Source organism: Trichosurus vulpecula, chromosome 9, assembly GCF_011100635.1.
Source record: "Trichosurus vulpecula isolate mTriVul1 chromosome 9, mTriVul1.pri, whole genome shotgun sequence".
Lineage (NCBI taxonomy): Eukaryota > Metazoa > Chordata > Mammalia > Diprotodontia > Phalangeridae > Trichosurus > Trichosurus vulpecula.
In genome coordinates this window covers 132,172,583-132,191,490 of record NC_050581.1, presented here as the reverse complement: position 1 = coordinate 132,191,490, position 18,908 = coordinate 132,172,583, and the positions used below count along the sequence as shown (strand labels likewise).

At 39.6% G+C, this 18,908-nt stretch overlaps 1 protein-coding gene across 3 annotated transcripts in view; it reads left to right on the top strand.

Annotated features, from left to right (window-relative positions):
* Nucleotides 1-18,908, top strand: part of GRB10 (growth factor receptor bound protein 10) — a 278,478-nt gene that overhangs the window by 52,026 nt on the left and 207,544 nt on the right. For all 3 annotated transcript variants that reach the window (XM_036737462.1, XM_036737459.1, XM_036737460.1), the window contains exon 2: nucleotides 6,934-7,074. The gene's annotated coding sequence lies outside the window, so the exon portion shown is untranslated. The remainder of the gene's footprint in view (nucleotides 1-6,933; nucleotides 7,075-18,908) is intronic.

Genomic DNA, 18,908 nt, shown 5'->3' with positions numbered 1-18,908 from the left:
GGACAAGAAATATGTCTAAAACAAGTCGTGGTATGTGATTGTGACGGTACTGTGCTAGAAGAAATGATGAGCTAGATCTTAGAAAAACAGACTTACACGAAATAATGAAGGGCAGAATGAGCCGAACCAAGGGAACATTGTATATAGCAACAGTATTGTTTTAAGAACAATTTTGAGTGAATAAGTCATTTTGACTATTATAAATACCCAGATTAACTACAAAGGACATATGAAGGAAGACACTATCTGCATCCAGAGAAAGAACTGAGAAATAGAAGTATGTATAGAATGGTTTTATACACACACACACACACACACACACACACATTTGTGTCTAATGGTAGCCACCTCTAGGGTGGAGGGGGAAGGAAGAAAAAAAGGAAGAAAGTTATATGATAACTTTATTACGTATTTAAAAGGAATAGCAAGTTGTATATAATAGATTCGCAGTTTCATGTACAATCATCTTTTTCTATTCTAATATGTTATAGAAATGCTTGTTTTATTTCTTAAGTTCAGAATAAAATAAAAAAAGTACACATAGAAATAATACAGCTTACATTAAAAAGTTTTATAAATGCATACTTAAAATTAAAAAGTACATATAGAAATAAATACAGAGTTTTAATGTATGTGTATCAACACATGCAGAGAAAGTAGTTAAAATAGAGGTAGTTTAGGAGGAAAGAAGATAGTTTGGAGGGAGTCTAGATTGGGGGAAGTGAGGAAAGGTTTCATGGGAATGATGGTGCTGTGCTGATCCTTAAGGAAAGTGAGGGACCCATTGAGGAGGGAATGCATTTGAGGCATGAGGGATGAGGCACATGGGTGTTAGAGTGTCATATGTGAGGAACAGAGTAGGCCAGTCTAGCTGGATCCCAGAGTGTGGGAAGTGGTGTCATGTCCCAACAACACTAGAAAGAGAGGTCAGAGCCAGGATGTGTAGGGCTTTAAAAACTAAACAGAGGAGTTTATATTTTATCTTAGAGGCAATAGGAAGCCACTGGCATTGATTAAGTAAGAGGGTGGCATGGTCAGATCTATTAAAGAAAATTACTCTGCTAGCAATGTGTAGGATGGACTGGAATGGTGAGAGACTTGGTGACCAATAACACTGTTGTAATAGTCAAGGTGAGAGGTGAAGGGGACCTGAACTAAGGTGGTAGCTATGTTGGAATGAGGTTTGTTTTGCTGCTCCTGGGGAATAGGGACTATATCTGTGAGTTCACTAATAAAAAGGAGCTCCTGGAGAGAAAATTCCCTTTACCAACGCAAAGTCAATATTTTCTCTGTACTTTAGAGTCCCAGAGAGTTAATTTAGAGGTTAAACAACTTATACAAGATCACATGGCCAGGACGTGTCAGGGGTAGGATTAGAACTCACATCTTTCTAACTCTGAGACCAGTTCTTAACCCATTATGACAAAGACTCAAATAAATTAGAGGCATGTGTTTGGAGAGTATTGGGCCTGTATTTACCCAAAGAGAGGAGGAAGGAGTCTGAGGGATTTGGGAGGTGATGAGAAGTGGGGGAGGTTCCCAACTTAGGTCACATTTTCTAAACGTTTGAGCTATTTTCCTTTATGGTCTTTGAGGAATGGGGCAGGTGGCCCTGTGGGTTCTTATTCTTCTCCCACCACCATCCACCCCCTGCATTATTCTCTCCAGTCCTCAAGGAACCCAGCTGTTTTCTCTGTAAGTTACATTCCTGTGGAGCTACTAGTCTTATCTGAATATCCCTTCAGTTAAAAATTTTCAAATATTCTACTTCACCTAGCCCTTGTGGATACTAACTTTTTGCTTGGACAGATTGGACCAGCAGGCGTATCAGGCTGTCGTGTGTGTGTGTGTGTGTGTGTGTGTGTGTGTGTGTGTGTGTGTGTGTGTGTGTTGGGATTTAAAAGACAATTTGCGTACCAGTAATGTGATCTTGCTAAAAACGCATACCTCAGTTGTTTGATGGGTTTGCTCATCATTTTGGACTCCGCTGAGTTGGTTGAACATTGTGAGATACAGCTCCACAGAGTCATATTCCCATGTCTCATAACAGTGTGCAGTTGACCTTGGGTTCTCATAGACTTTGCCAGTAAGGACAAACTTTGACAGTTTCTATCATGGACCCACATGGTCCCAGCCCAGATTGTGTCTACTTCCCAAGGATACAGACTCATCACCAATATGCTGGCTACTTGGTGATTAATACTTTGACCATGGCAATCTGTAATACAGATATAAAGGGATGCTCAGCCTTGAGTGAGCCCCCCTTTTGCTTCTGTACTGATGGTGGCAAAATGGTGGAAAAGAAAGTATTAAAAATCGAACAATTTTTAAGCCTTGACTTGGCTTTTAGAGGCACGTGGTGGCTTAGTGGATAAAGCCCTGGGCACTATCAGGAAGACTTGAGTTCAAATGCATTCTCAGATACTTCGTGTGTGACCCTGGGCAGGTCATGTAACCTCTAATTGCCTGGCAAAATTGATCCACTGGTAAAGGAAATGGCAAACCACTCCAGTATCTTTGCCAAGCAAAGCCCAAGTGGGGTCACAAAGGGTCAGACACGACTGAAATAACTGAACAACAGCAAACTTGGCTATCAGTCCTCAACCCCGGAGGGTCCACTTTGGGTGGACCTTCTGTGGCAAAATTATAAGAAGAAAGGGACATAAGATGGCTAGGGAGGGATGGGTTGTGGGTCTGCATCTTTGGATGCAGTGCTCACATCCATGCTACCAAAATCTGTTTTAATATCTGAGCAGAATAAATGAGCAAAAGATTTATTTTGGCCCCATGTAATTGAGTAATTCAGTGTTGGCTGATACTGGACACTTAATAAATAGCAGTGTCAGCACTAATGAGCCAGATGCAGGTGGCGAACAGCGCTGTTAGAACAGACCCTAGGAATTTAAATACTTCAAAGACATTCTTTAAGTGTTGCCAGGGCATTCATATTTGGTATTGAGGTGAAAAGGTTGGCTCTCCTGGTGTGAAAATAAGGCATCTTGAAATTAGATAAATTAGGACAGATCTGCACTGCATCTGCTGTTATAGAAAATGGAGTCATAAGGACGAGAGCATCTCCAAAGGCTCACGTTGCTCTAAAATTACAGGAGTCTGTGATGAGCTGAGAAAATGACCCTAGTCTGATGGTTTGATATTTACAGTTAATTTCCTGTTTCTGTTAAAAAATCATGTACCTTAGATCCTAAAAATTTAGGTGGCAAATCTAAAATTTTAATAAGCTTTATTGCTTCTATGTTTGCAATGTATTTTTCTCATAAATTTTGTGTCTGTGAGTGTAGCGGACTCAGTTTATTTGGTCAAGGTCTATGTGAGTTGACTAGGAGATGGGGAATAACTGTATATCTATATACATATATATGTACATATACGTACATACATATGTACATATACACACATACATATTCATAAAAACACACACACATAAAAAAACTGGGAGAAAGAGGCATCCTGGCTGTAGTTGATAGCTGGCTTTGGCATCCAGATGATCTGGGTACAAATCCTGTGCCTTTTACAGGATCTGTCTTTCTGTTTGTCTCTATCTCGCTTTGTCTCTCTCTTTCTCTGTCTATATGTCTCTCTCTATATCATTGCTTGTTATCTGTGTCATCGACTCAGGGTAGGTAGGTGGCACGGTGAATAGAACGCTGGCCTGGAGTCAGGAAGACTCATCTTCCTGAGTTCATATCTGGCCTCAGACACTTACCAGCCATGTGACCCTGGGCAAGCCCTGTTTGCCTTGGTTTCCTCATCTGTATAATGAGCTGGAGAAGGAAATGGCAAACCACTCCAGCATCCTTGCCAAGAAAATCCTAAGTGGGGTCACAAAGAATCCAACATGACTGAACAATAAGAAATATTTGATTTTGTCTCTGTCTCTTCCCCCATGTGTATATATAAATATACACACACATTTATGTGTGTATATGTGTGTGTGGGTATGTATATATATGTGTGTGTGTGTATTATAGTAGTAAATTTAGGTTTTAAGGTTTATAAAGTCCTGTGTGTACTTTATATCACAGGAACCTCATAACATTCCTGTAAAGTAAGTTCTATTACCTCAGTTTTACTTGTGAGAAAACTGAAATGCACAGAGCTAAAATAACTTTCCCATGGTTGGTCACACAGCAAGTAACTACATGAAGTAAGATTTCCTCCCTTATCTTCCTGTTACCAGATCCAGTGAAAATTAGGCAAGCAAAGATGGAAAAGCTATCAAATCTCTGCCTTTAGAAAGAGTAAAGTTTCCAGAGGGGGTAGTGGTGGTGGTTTACCCAGATGAATGGAAGGGAAATGATAAAGGAAAAGGAGAGATCAGGCAATTGTACTGAGAAATTTGAGGGTAAAGATTATTTTTGGATGAAGGAGAGGAATTAAAGAAAGTTACGTGAGTAGGTTGCACGTAGGCTTGTTCTTGAAGGGAAATAAAGAACCAATGGAGATGTGCATTGGTGGCCTGGGGGAAATTTGGAAGAATATTTAGGAGCAGCCTGGGAAGCCACTTGCATCAGTGTCAGTGAAGCCATGGAGGTGGTTAGGATTGCCAAAGGAAACAGGACAGAGAAAGAAGAGAAATGTGCCAAGGAGAGAGTCTTGAGTTACACCAGCCCTTTGGAGTAGGGAGAGGAAGCTAAACCAATGAAGAAGCAGTCAGTAGGAAGGAGAATCAGGAGACACCAGTGTTAGAGATCCCATCGTGGGTGAGAGTATCAAAAGTCCGTTGGAAGGATGAGGAGGATGAGGCCTGAGAAAAGGTCACTAGATTTGGCAATTAAGAGGTCACTGAAAATACTGAGTAATGGGGATGGAAGTCATGCTCCAGGGAGCTGAGGAGCAAGTGGGGAGCCTCAAGCAGCTCTGAATCCTTATGTGCTATTTTTCCTTTGTAGACACAGTTGGGGGACTCAAAATCTTTTATCCACAACAAGCATATTCTAAGTTTTGACCTATCTCTGCACCTGCCAGGAATTCTTCATCGCAGTCCATAGTTGCCAGAGTTGTATCTCCTAGCCTTGGAAGGGAAAGGAGGAGTGAGAATGAATGAAGAAAAAGAGAGATTTTTAGGTGTAGAGAAAGGGAGATAAGGAAACTCACATTAGATTTTTTTGTCTGTAAAGTAAGAAAAGTCATCAGCTAAAAAAAGGAGATGAGAATAGAGTTGTTGACTTGACTGAAGAGGTTTGGAGTAGCCCACTAGGGGTAGTATGGGAGAGAGTGAACAAGAGATGACTAGAAAGGAAGGAATGAAGCATTTATTTATTTTTTTTTTAAATGCAATTTATTTATTTAACATATTTGGTTTTCAGCATTGATTTTCACAACATTTTGAATTACAAATTTTCTCCCCATTTCTACCCTCCCCCCCACTCCAAGATGGCTTATATTCTGGTTGCCCTGTTCCCCAGTCAGCCCTCCCCTCTATCACCTCCCTCCCCTCTCATCCCCTTTTCCCTTCCTTTCTTGTAGGGCAAGATAAATTTCTACGCCCCATTGCCTGTGTATCTTATTTTTTAGTTGCATACAAAAACTTTTTTTGTTTTTGAACATCTGATTTTAAAACTTTGAGTTCCAAATTCTCTATGAAGCATTTATTAATGCTTAATTAATGTATGTTAATTAATGCTTATTATTGCTTATTAAGTTCCTAGTATGTGCCATGCGGTGTCGCAGTGAGAGTCCATTGGAAGTCAGTTAGCATGAATATTTGTAGTAGACCAAATGCGTAAGCCGGGACCAGCAGCCCTGGAGGAGGAGTGGAAAAAGCACATGATGGGCTTGATTTGGGGTTGGAGATTAGCAGGGATGGGAATTGTTAGACAGAGATTCCATGCAAGGCATTGTAGGAATGGCTTTCTGGTCTCCCCTGAAGGGGAGGGGGAATGAAATCAGAAGTTAATAGACCAAGAAGAAGGAATGTCTTCATGAGGGTGGAGTACAACAGGTACTGGAGGTGAGGCCTGAGAGAGGGGGAAGAATAGACAATGGTGACCATGGAGGAGGGGGAAATCCCAGAGTTTAGAATCTTGGAGTGATAGTGGGGTCAAAGATCTGAACCACCTCTGTGGGCGGCTGAAGTAGAACACAGTTGGAGATCATAGGAGTTGAAGAGGTTGATAAGGGAGATGTCAGTGTGTGATTATACTATATGCAAAATAGGAAGCAGTAAGTTATCTTACAGTTTAAATAACCCCTGTAGAAAACAGTCTGTGACAGTGTGCAGTGATATAGTAGAAGCCGCTAGTTGGCACAGAGTTGAAGTTAAGAAAGACCCTGAGTTCGAAGCTGGTCTCAGATGCTTACTAGTTCTGGGCGAGTCACTTAACTAACGTCTGCCTCAGTTTCTTCCTCTGTAAAATGAGGATTGTGATAGCATCTACCCACCAGGGAGGATAAAATGTGTAAAACCCTTTACAAACCTTAAATTGCTATATAAACATTAGCTTTCTTGGTAAAGATGATGATAGAGATTTCAGCTCAATCGGTATTGAGAAAAGGGATAGTGTGGCCATGCTGTGGCCTGGGAAGACTTTGTGAAGAGAGGGCAGTATGGGTGTTGTGTCCTAGAACAGGATTTATATTGGAAAAGGAAAAAGGAGTGTGACCCTATGTAGGAGATGGCAAGGGAACGACACTCATTCTTTAGGCTTTCCAGACATGGCAGAAATGCTTTCAGTGAATGGGGGAGGGGGCATATCTCCCCTTTGGTCCCTTTGGAGTTTGTTCCTGTAATCAGTTGACATGGCAACCAGAACCCTGTTTCTAGTTGATTGTCTCTCTCTCTTTCTTGCTCTTTTTTTTATTGTTGCTCTGCCTGAAATCTTCTTAAATTAGGCCTTTTACAAATGTCTTTCTTTTTAACTTTACTCTCAGTAGCAGAAAATGTGTTCAGTGAAGACTTGTATAATTTTTCAGCTTTGGAGTTTCCTGAGATGGTCTTCGGGAGTGGACACGGCTCTGAGAACAGATGTCCCAGTGATCGGCAGTTTTGATTGCTTTCGGGTTTCTCTCAGTCAAGTGACAACCTGCTAGTCAGACTGGACAAAACTGTGACTGGTAAGATATCTTTATTTTTTTTAGCCAGTTTGTCCTTATAAAGGGGATCTTTCTTTAAGAAGACAGAAGGACTGATAAGAATACACAACCAAATATAAAGAGATAAATCTTTATTTCCTCTCCTTTCTCTTTGAGTCCCAGTTAAGCTAGATGTGTCAGAAGAGAACTGATCCAGCCTTCTTTTCTTTTTCTTTTTCTACCCTTCTTTACTCCTAATGCCTGGATTCTTCTCTGGATGTTGAGAAAGGAGTAGTAAGGAATCCCTGACTGGGTTCATTTTACAAGATTGCACTCTTGCCCTACTTAGACCAGCAGTCAGTCCGCCAACACGCATTCATTAAGCACCTACTTTTGTGTTAAGAATTAGAGATAAAAAATAAAGGCAAAGCCAATCTGTGCCCTCAAGGAACTCACATTCTAGTGGGAGAGACTACACATAAGTTACTAGGTACATAGAAAGGTATAATAGATAGCAGGTAACCTGAAAAGGAACAGCACTAGCATCTGGGGGGACCAGGAGGGCCTTCTGCAGAAGGTGAGATTTGAGCTGCGTCCTGAAGAAAAGGCAAAGAGATTAAGAGGTGGAGGTCAGGAGGGAAAGCCCATACAGTTGGGAAGTGGAGGAGATGCAATGTCCAGTGCAAGGAACAAGTAGGTGGATGGAGCTGGGTGTGTGGAGGGAGTAAAGCACAAGCTTGGAAAGGTAAGAAGGGTCATGTAAAGCACTTTAGAAGCAACCTATTTAGAGAAGAGCTCTCTCAGTAAGATGAGGGTTCTGTGTCCTACATGTACTGGTCTTGGTGCTTCTATTTCAAAAGTCCCAAGGTACTCTATGTGGGGGAAGGAGATATTAGGCAGCTCATCTAAGGTAGTTTTCCATAGAACCAAAGATTTAAAGCTGGAAAGTGCCTTGAGGGGTCATCTAAGCCAGCCTCCTCAATTTACAGATGAAGAAACTGAGGTCCTGGTAAAACAGGTAACAGAGCCAATTTTGAACCCAAGTCTTCTATTTTCTTTTCAGTCAATAGGTCACAGTTTCCTTATCTGTAAATTGAGAGGGGTTGCAACAATTTGGCTAGCAGCTGTTGTGGGGTGTAAGACCCAACAGGAGCAGCAACAAAAGCTGCCAGCACAGGTTCTTTGATCTGCTAAGGAGAATAACATTAAGGGATTAGCAATCTTATTTCAATCCAACATACAAATATCATTCATTAAGCTCAGGAGGAAAAGCCAGAATCCTGAACTTCAGAGCAAATACAAACAAATTACAAACATACAATATAAACAGATCAAATCACAATTCATACCAGGAAAGCATCAACAGCTGGGTTGACGAGCTGGGGAGCTCTTAGCAATGGCTGGCCCAGAGTCACGCACCACTCTTCCACTATCTGAGAGCTCCCGAAGGAGAACGCCAACCTCTAGGTTTATATATCTTGTTCAGGGTCAAAGGTGAGTCACACATTTGAATCACCCATGTGACCTAAAAGTGTCACAAACATGTACCTTAAACCCACCAAAACCCAGATGGTCTAAGCTTTCCCTTGAGACAAGGAGGTCATCAAAGGCTCCTGATTTAATTAAAGAAACAAAGGCCAGACTCATCAAGGGCACTTGATTAAATAAGTGCTGAAAGAGAAAACAGTGAAAAGATCCCACCTCAATTAATATTTCAGAGGGTTGGACTTGATGACCTAAGTTCATCTAAATCTGTGACTGGAGACAGCTAACTGGCTCAGTGGAGCCTGGAGTCAGGAAGACCTGAATTCAAATGTGGTGTCAGATGCTCACTAGCGGTGTGACCTCGGGCAAGTCACTTAACATCTCTTTGTCTTAATTCACGGGAGAAGGAAATAGCAGACCACTTTAGTATCTTTAAAAATTAAACCCTGTATGGCATCCTGAAAAGTGGGACATGACTGAATAAGGACAACAACAAATCTGTGATCTATTGATCATTTGTGATAGGATGTATGTAAAACACTTTGCAGATCTTAAAGTGCTATATGAATATGTTAGTAGTTATTATATATTATATTATATATTATTATATTAGTAGTTAGTTATTATATTTATTAAGGGCATTTATTATTGTCTTTCTCCCAGACACTCAGGTCCGTCTCCTTGGAGTTATCATTGACTTGTCCTTTTCCTTCTCACACGTCAAACACCAAATCGTGTTAATTTTCCCCCTTTATCGTACCTTACGCTGGAGGCTTTTACACTTTCACCTCCGCCGCCCTAATTTAGGCAACTCATTAGCTGGCACCTGGTCAGCTAGCAGACGCCTCCGTCCAGGCTCTTCCACTTTCATTCCATCCCACACACTGCTTTCAGATTAGTCTGGCCAGAATACAGGTTTAATCCTCCACCCTCCCTGTCCTCCCAGACTACCCCCGTGCCACTGAATAAAGATAAGACTCTTTTGGTTGACCTTCAAGACGCCTTACAGTCTGATCCCAGGCTACCTGTCCCGGCTTACTGTACCCTCTTGCCCATAAGGTACTTGTACTTGCTACTTCAGCCAAACTGCATTACTTAACTGTCTTCTGGAAGAACACAACCCATGGTTTTCTGCCTCTTCCCTGCTGCTGCCTCCATCACAGTTTACCCATCCCTGAAGCCTTTCCTCATTCTCTACAATTTAGAAGTAATTTTCTCCATTATCTGATATCTCAGAGCATTCTGGGCAGTTAGGTGGAGCAGGGGCCCGGAGCCTAGAGGACTAATCATCCTGAGTTCAGATCTGACCACGGATGCTTAATAGCTGTGTGACCCTGGATAAGTCACTTAACCCTGTTTGCCTCATCTGTAAAATGAGCTGGAGAAGGAAATGGCAAACCATTCCAGTGTTTTTGACAAAAGAACTCCAAATGAGGTCAAGAAGAGTCAGACAAGACTGAAACAACCAAATGGTAAACAGAGCATTTTATTTTCCTTTCCATAGGATCATAGATTTAGAGTGGAAAGTGACCTTAGAGGTCACTGAGTTCAACCCTTACATTTTATAGATGAGGAACCTGAGGCTGAGGAAAATTAAGCGACTTGCCCACCAGTCACAACTGGTGATTGCCCGAGGCAAGATATGAACTCAGGTCTTCTGATTCCTAAGTACATTTAGTATACAGTGCCACCTAACTACTTCTTTTCTTTACTCATCATATTCTAAATTATGTTATTATTTTCCAGTGAGGGGTGGGGCTCTCCATTTATCTTGGTATCTCTCCTAATCTCTAGTACAGTGCTTTGAAAATAATAGGCACTTAATAAATGTTTGAATGAATTTCTTTAGGCTGTTCTCAATATTCCTTGTGGCTCTGGTGGTTTCCTTCAGAAAAAGTCGGGGAGGAAATGTTTTGATTGAAAAGTAAGGAAGTCGAGTATCCCAAAGGCTGAGATCTTGGCAATTTCTGGGTTATGCGAAGATGTTTTCTTCCTTAGGCCTCTAACCCACTTGGAGATATATTTGTTCATTTGTGCTGCCAAAGGTCCTTTTAATCTATAATGAAAAATTTATTATGAGTGAAGATGAGATTGCTTTAGATTTCAGACTGTTTTAATTTCTGGCAAGTTTTCTCAGTGTTTAAAGGGCACAATTTAAAAAGACAGAAAAAATTCCCCACTTCCCCTCCCTCCCCCCACCTTTTTTTTCCCTTTAAAGACCTACTTGGCTCATCAGACCTGTCAGATATTTTCTTCTTTTAAGATTATTTGATAGGAGCATTTCTTCAAAGGATAGACCTCAGTATCAGCCTAATCAGCAACCTTTTGGCAAAGAAACAATTGAAACTAAATCTAATTTCGAGGTTTATTGTCCTACTTTGGGATAGAAATCTGATGATTGGTAGTAGTAGGAATAATATCACGAATCCTAGAATATTAGAGTCAGGGGGTGGGAGGGCTCAGAGGTCATCTGGTCCAGCCTTTTTATTGTTTAGAAGAGGAAACTGAAGCCCAGGGAAGAAAAGTAACTTCATCCAAGGTCATGTAGTTGATAAAGAACAGACCAGGATTTGAACAAAGGTCTCCTAATAAGCCATTTAATGTTAGGTACGGTGCTATTTCAGCTAGACCATGTTTCCTCCCTACCAGAATGTAGAAGAACATAGTTGGTGGAAATATATCCCCAGTATCATTCCAGTTGGTAGAAGTTAGGTAGGTACTAGGGGAACATCTCTAGTACTTGTAACTTGTGCTCTTACCGATTGTAGGTATTTTCCCCCAATGTCTCATCCACCTTGGTGTGACCTATGAGGTAGTTCTCATCCATGTTCTCTTCTGTGAGATTATCGAGGTCAGGGAGGGGGTTACCCAAAGTCCCAGAGGCTTTCCCGACGTTTCGTAGATGCCAGTAGAGTACGGAGGCTATCTGTTGATTTTCTCTCAGTCTTGCTGCTTGACTGTCTCATCTTTTTTTTCCAATCATGCATTTCTCTTGTGATGTATTTTACACTTCTTGTACCACTACCAGTAGAATATTGGTATTAAATCAATGGGAATTTGTTATAGAGAGAAACAGAGGGTCCTAAAAGAACTTCCCCAAAGGAATTCACTGCTCTCCCCCAGCTTCCTTGTCTATTTGTATGTCTTTCCAAGTTAAGTATACTGATAGATGCACTCTAAAGCTAGAATGCAAGTCATAACCTAGACAATCAATATTATTCATCCACTTGGTTTTTCCTGGCCATCTAGTTGACCAAGCACTTCGGTGTTTGTGTATATCATTTTGGAAGCTCTTTGGAGTTCTGGGGATTAATGCGATCAACATGATGTGATTTGTAAATAGGGAACACCTACCTGACCATCCATGAAGAATCCAATCCTTCCTCATCTCGGATGCTGTATCGAATGTACTCCGTGACAGTGGGAAGCATATGTTTTTGTTTTGCTTGGTATTAATAATGATGGTTGGACAGAGTTATATCTTACTGGCATATATATATTTCAAAGGATCATCTATTATTGACATACACTGAAAAGAACCCTTGTTTGCAGGTGTCAGGAGAGGCTTTAAGGGGGACATTTTCCACTTTTGAGTTGAATGCCTATTTATGATCAATAAACAAACTACCATCTTATATTCTGTGCATCCCTCAGTTTGTGTGATGGTCAAGATACGATTTGCTATGGAATAGCACTTATCAAGGCCCTGCCTGTTCCCTTCTGAAGTCTTCATCAATCAATCTATTTGTAGATTATTCTCATAAAAATGTTGTACAGAAGGGAAGGTAGGCATATGGGTTAGTGAGTAGTTCTTAAGGTTCTTTCAGTTGTTCTTTGCTTGTAATAAGGTCTGAGCTCTCCCCCCACCCCCACTGGCACCTGCCCTTCCTTCAGACAGGTTGGGAATTAATCTCTTAAAGCCCTTAAAATTGTCTCCAGCACAGACCTTCTCTGTTTTTACTTAATTGAATGTGCTTTTCCCGTTTTTGTCCTCATCAGTGCTCCTATAGAGACATCTAGAACTGTGTTTGTTGTTAGAGTCAAAATATGGTAGCTCTTCTCTTCCGGATGGTGAAAAGAATTTCTCTTTGCTTAAAATGACAGGAAAGGAAAGGAGCTATGGGAAAACAGGCACATAAGAGCGCTCTTGGTGGTGCTGTGAATTGTCCAACTATTTTGAAAGGCACCCAACTAAGTCTATAGTCCAAGGACATCAAAGAGACAGGAGAGGAACCCAGCTGTGCATATCTAAAAATGTTTATAGTGGTCTTTCTTATAGCAAAGAACATTAAGTAAAAGGTTGGTCATCAATTGGGGAATTGGGTATGTGATTGTAATAGGATATTATTGCCTGTTAAGCTAGACCGATAAAGAAATTTCTTAAGAGCTTACCATGAGTTAGACACCATGATAAGCAAGCAAGATAGTCCCTCCCCTCAAGAGGCTTATAAACTAATGGGGCAACAAAACACGAGATCCTAGAAAGTGGGAGGGCCATGGTGTGGAGATGGCTAGGAAGTGGCATGAAGGCTTGGTTTAGAGCAAGATAAGGGAAAAATCACCTTTTTTTTTTTTTAAATTAATGGAGTAAGGAATTTCAGAGAAATCTAGGAAGACTTGTGTGGATGGATGCAAAATAAAGTAAATAGAACCTGGAGAACAATTTATACAATAACAACACTGTAAAGAGAGAGAGTACAGTACCGACATTGTAAAGAAAGACACCTTTGAAAGACTCAAAAACACAATCAGTGATGATTTCGGAGAACCAGAGCTACCAACCTCCCATCAGAGAAATAGAGGGTGGATTCATGTGCCGAGTGAGGCGTACATTTTTAGACATGACCAGGGGAATTTGTTTGGCTTGACTGTACATATTTGTTATGAGTTTGGATTTCTTTTCTTTCAGTTTTTTTGGAGGGAGAGTTGGGAAAAGGGTAACATTAGGATTGCTTCCCTCTTCCAAAAGAGTCATTGAAGTATTTTAAAATGCAGAGAGGACAACATAAAGAACTGCAGATAGTTTTGAAAGTTGAATTTATTATATACTTAGGAAGAAGAAAGCTATATGTAATAATAGATTTGTGATTTCATGGGTAACCCTCCTTTTCTGTTCTACTTTTTTTTTTTAATTTTTAAATTTTTTTATTTTATTTTTTTTTTCTGTTCTACTTTCTATATGGAAATGTTCATGTTGTTTGATATTGTCAAGTTCAGAATAAAAACACTTATTCAAAAGTGTATATGTAAAGAATAATTAACCTTTGTTTATCTTTGCTATTCTTTCATTTGTTCTTCAGCCCATGTTATCCTTAAATATCCTTGGGATGACTTTGTTTAGTTGAGTCTCTAAGCTCTCTTTAAACTGTTTTTTTTCCTTCCACTCTTTTTCTGTTATTTGTGAGAGTGTATTGCAATATTCTTAACTTGCATCCTCCTCAGTAAAACTTTACAAATCAGTTTATATTTCAAACAGTTAAAAATTCTGCATACATTTATTTGCAATGGTCACTGTTGATGTCTTTTCCTTCATCCATTTCCCATTTTCCAGCATCAGTAATTTGTTTAAATAGATCAGATTAGAATTATTTCAATTATACACTGTCTTTTTTATTCTTCTGGTTTTTTTTATTAATTTTGATTTTTACTCTACCATAAATGGGTTGTCCAGCTGTGTAAATCGTTGATTTAGGAATGACTCTTCTATGAGGAACAGTTATTTTCTGTCCTTAAAATATAATCAGTTTCTTGCTTTGGGATCTTATGTTATTTGGTGCTAGCCTGGTCTAGAAACTTCTGATTTTTATCTCAAAGAAGTTATCCATGATTTATATTATGAGGTTTCTTTATAGTCTTCTTTATTCTTAGTCATATTTCCAAGATATTTTTCACCATCAAGGCCTCTGCTCACCTTTACATTGAAGTCACTGAGTACAAAGTAGGAGATAGTCTTAATTTGAAGGTTTTTAATCAAGGTCTTGGTAGAATTTCTCTCCATCTTCATTCTTTGCAACAGATGTTGGTGGATAAGCTGCAGTTATTTTTGTGGCTGTGTTTTTGCAGTTACTTCTTGTGAGTGGTGACTAAACATCTGATGAAATGGGGTTTCACGTTGTCTTTGGGTGCTTGATAAAAGCCCCTTTTATTTACTGCTTCCAGGAGAACCTGCGAGCCATCTCTTCAGTTAGCTGAAACTTCTCCTTTTGCCTTCTGGTTTCATTAATAATATGAAAGTCTGGATTAGTTTAATTCTGTTCCTACCAAAAAGGTGGGTCTTTGTTTTGGGGAGAAAGTTTAGGGGTGATTAAGAGATCTGCCATCAGGAGAGGCTTAATTTGAAGAAGGGAAGTGGGGATTCTAAGAGGTGAAGGTGAGGAGAGAAGCATGTTATAGGCTTGGAGGAGATCCTATGCAAAGTCGTAGAGACAGAAAATGGAACGTTGTGTGTGAGAAGACCACTTTGACCAGTTTGAGTGGGAAGGAGAATAACGTACAATAAACCTGGAGATGTTGCTTGCTGCCAGATTATGAAGTGTGTAAATGCCCCAAAGAGTAGTTTATATTTGATCACAGAGGTAACTTTACACTCAAGTTTATTTAGCGTGGGATCATTGTGGTCAGACCTGTGTTTTAGGCAAATCACTTTGGCAGATGTGTGGAAAGGACCAAGATCATAATGGTTTGGGATAAGAGGGGATGATGTTGATGAATGGAGTCAAAGAGATAGAAATTTTGAAGGCTGACATCATGGATTCAATGTAGTATTCGTTTTATAGACAAGGGAATGGAATTGAAGAGGTCATGGGACAGATGAGGAAGCGCAGATACCAGTCAGTTTGGTTGGACTGGGAGGGCCTGGCAGGTACCATAAATCAGGTAGATTAGTTTACAGAGAGGTCAGCTAAGGTAAGGGGAGAATCAGGAGAGTTCTGTACATACAGGTAGCAAGTTTAAATGTTTGGGAGGTCCGATTGTAGGGATCAAGAATAACATTGGAAAATGGATGGGTCAAGAGAGGCTATGGGTTGTGTTTAGGATACAGGGAAGTGATCTGGATATTAGTCATGAGGTACCAGAAAGGAGAATAGAATATGATAGGGGGCCCAGGACTGCTGTGGAAGGCAAGTCTTCCCTAGAACTATTCCCAGAGCACGGTCTGCCTCATGTCAGAAAGGCGAGGCAAATAAGAACACCTGTCTGGACTGGGCATTTGCTGTCTACACACACATACGCACATAGACATGTGCAAACAGATGCATATCCATAGTAGTACTTCTGGGATCAATAATTTTTATCGGTATGTGTATGCTTTCTGCCACTACAGATTTCACTTCTTTAATTTTGTAGATGGTCTTATGTGACAGAAAAAAATGAAAATTTTATATTTAATCAGATGTTGAACTTCTCTGAACTGTTGTCCTCCAATAACAGACCTAGGATCTACCACCAGATCTATACTTGAAACCTTTCCAACATTGTGAGACTTGACACATTTTGTTCTTTGGTTGTGTAGCCTTAAAAAAAATAATTTTAATGCAAAAAAAATTTCGAACAGCTTTTATTATTACCTTTTTTTAACACTAACAGTTCCTCCTTAACCATATCCTCATCTTATTTTACCCTCCCTTGTAATAAAGAAAAATATTTAAAATTTTCATAGTTCTGTTTTGCCTTTACATCACCTATGTTTCCCAGTGTATCTCTTCTCCTCTTCTCAAATAGCCATCCATTAAGAACAAAAAATTAAATACAAAACAAAACAGGTAAAAAAAGAACAAATTAATCATCTCATGAATCAACTCTGACATCGTATGCAATATTTCACACCTTTAGTCTCCACACCTCCATAAAGGAGGAAAGGAGATACCTTCTCATAGTTCTTCTATAGGGTCAAGCAAGGTCATTATAATTTCACAGAACTCATTGCTTTGTTCTTTTTTTCATTACTAATTTTGTAGTTGTTATTTTACTTTGCATCAGTTATGCATTTTTCATATTCATCATTCCTTTACATCAGTGTACTCAGATTTCTTTAGTGTCTTCCCCCAGAGAATGGGTATCTGCCAGGTTTCCATGTCTTTGCTATTACAAAAAGTGCTGCTTTGAATATTTTGAGCTATAGCACTGGATCACTGCATCTCGGTTGGAAAGGACTTCAGAGGTCATCTAGTCTGCTCTGTGGCTGACCGGAAATCCCCACTACAAAGTCTCATGGGGAAACTGAAGAAAAATATTTAAGCAAAACCAACTTCCATCAAATTAAACTTGAGTTTGTTAAGGGCTGGTTACATGGAGACCCAGACTCAAGTTTGACCTTGGCAGATAGTTTACACTACGTTCCATGACCATAGTGTGCCCACCTCTTGTCATTCATTCTCCAGGACAGAGATCGGTCATTATAATGAATCAGAGTTGGACTACCTTATGGTACTGTCATTGCTTACTTACAAGTCTATCAATTGCAGGGCATCTGTTTAGCAGTAATAGAGAGACTTGCCTCCCTGGTAGTTTCCTACATGGATGAAATCATAATTCTGGTTTAAAAAAATTTACATGATTGTAGGCCTTGCATATATGATTCTCCTGGTGCTGCTTTGTTTGCTCTGTATCATGTCATAGAAATCTTACCAGGTTTCTTTGAATTCTTCATTTTCACTTCTGTAGCAAAATAAGTCTGTGACATTTGTGTGCCTTGATTGAAAAGATGTTCCCAAATTAATAAGGACCCATTTTGTTTACATGCATTATCGTTAGGGTGGGGGCTTTGGGGAATAAATAGCCTTGGAGAAGTGGGTTTTCTGTTCTGACAGAATGAGACATCAGAATAACACTACTCTGTGTGTGTGTGTGTGTGTGTGTGTGTGTGTGTTTGTGTATTTCAAATTATATAGGATTTTTCTGGGTCTCCATGTAACCAGCCATTAACAAACTCAAGTTTGATTTTACACACACACACACACACACGTTTTTATATGTGTATGTATATATACATCTATACAATAGATGTATATATATATATATGAGCATATGTTTGCATATATGCATATGTGTGTGTTTAACTCCTCCTCCCCAACCTCTATACATTATCAAACCTGAATTACATGTAAGTCCCTGAAAAACACCATGTAAATTGAAACCAGCTCTTTGAAGGCTCTCCTGGCTTCCATCAAAGATAACTCCAACATGATTCTTGAGTGAGGCCTAAATCTCCTCAGTTCTCTTCAATTATTAATGCCTGCCCCCAACAAAACAAAATTAAAAAAAAACACCCACATGTAACTTTGTATTGGTTTTTTACATTCTTATATGTGTACATATTCTTGGAAGACAGGGACTAATTAATTTTTATCTTTGTATCTCTAGTACCTAGTGGGCACATAATTAATGCTTCTTTGATTAATTGTTTTAAAGTCCATGGAAAATTAGGGACAGGGATTGGATCAAGTTTTGATAGCCTTGATTTTCATCAACAACATTTAAGTTCAAACTACTGTAATGGAATTAAGAGACTTGTTAAATATTGACTCATAAATTAAAGAGGAATCAGCGGAGGAGAGATTTAGAGAGATGAAGTCATTCTAAAGTGAGGCTACTTGTGATTTTGCCTACGTCCAACCCCATTCCACTTCTTTCCTTCCAGAGACCAGATAATAGAGCAGAAGTCTTTCTCCCAGAGAATGGGGGGAGGAAACTCATGTATGTCTTCCTTTCCACCTCTTATCTGGGAGGTCCTAGTGAATGAGGGTGAGGGAGCCCCACCATGTTTTTAGACATTCTTTCTATTAACTAGAGATCGATTTTTGTTACTAAAACATTTATAAAACATAAAATTTGATACAACCAGATCTATAAGGACCTTAATGAAAATTACTTGAGTCAAATTTCTGAGGGTCTCAGATTTTAGGCAATAGCAATTTAGATTTAAGGACAAGGAGATAATAAGGGGGAAAGAGGTAAGGGGTTATTTTGACCCAATTTTGGAAGAGGTATGGAAGAGGAAGGGGTAGGCTTCTACGGAATTCCATAATGGGGACTTTGGATTGTGGGATGGGTGGTATTATTCCCATTTTATAGATTAAAAAAATTGAGACTCAAAATAATTGTGATTTGACTAGGTTCACATGGCTAATTAATGTTTTAGTTAGAATTCTTCATCAAGTGCCAAAAGTCACTGAGATGTGTCCAATTCACCAAATGAATATTGCGTCTCTATGGAATGTTTTTGCTGTGCTATAACTTGGTTAGAATACCATGTTGATGAGGGCAGGGTCATCAGTTCACTTCCCTGGCAGGGTCTGTTTCATCTGGTTCCTTAGGCACCAGCTAGGTCACCACCCAAAAGCTCCATTGCTCACAGAGGGAAGTGTAGGTGGATCAGTGCAAATAAGTAT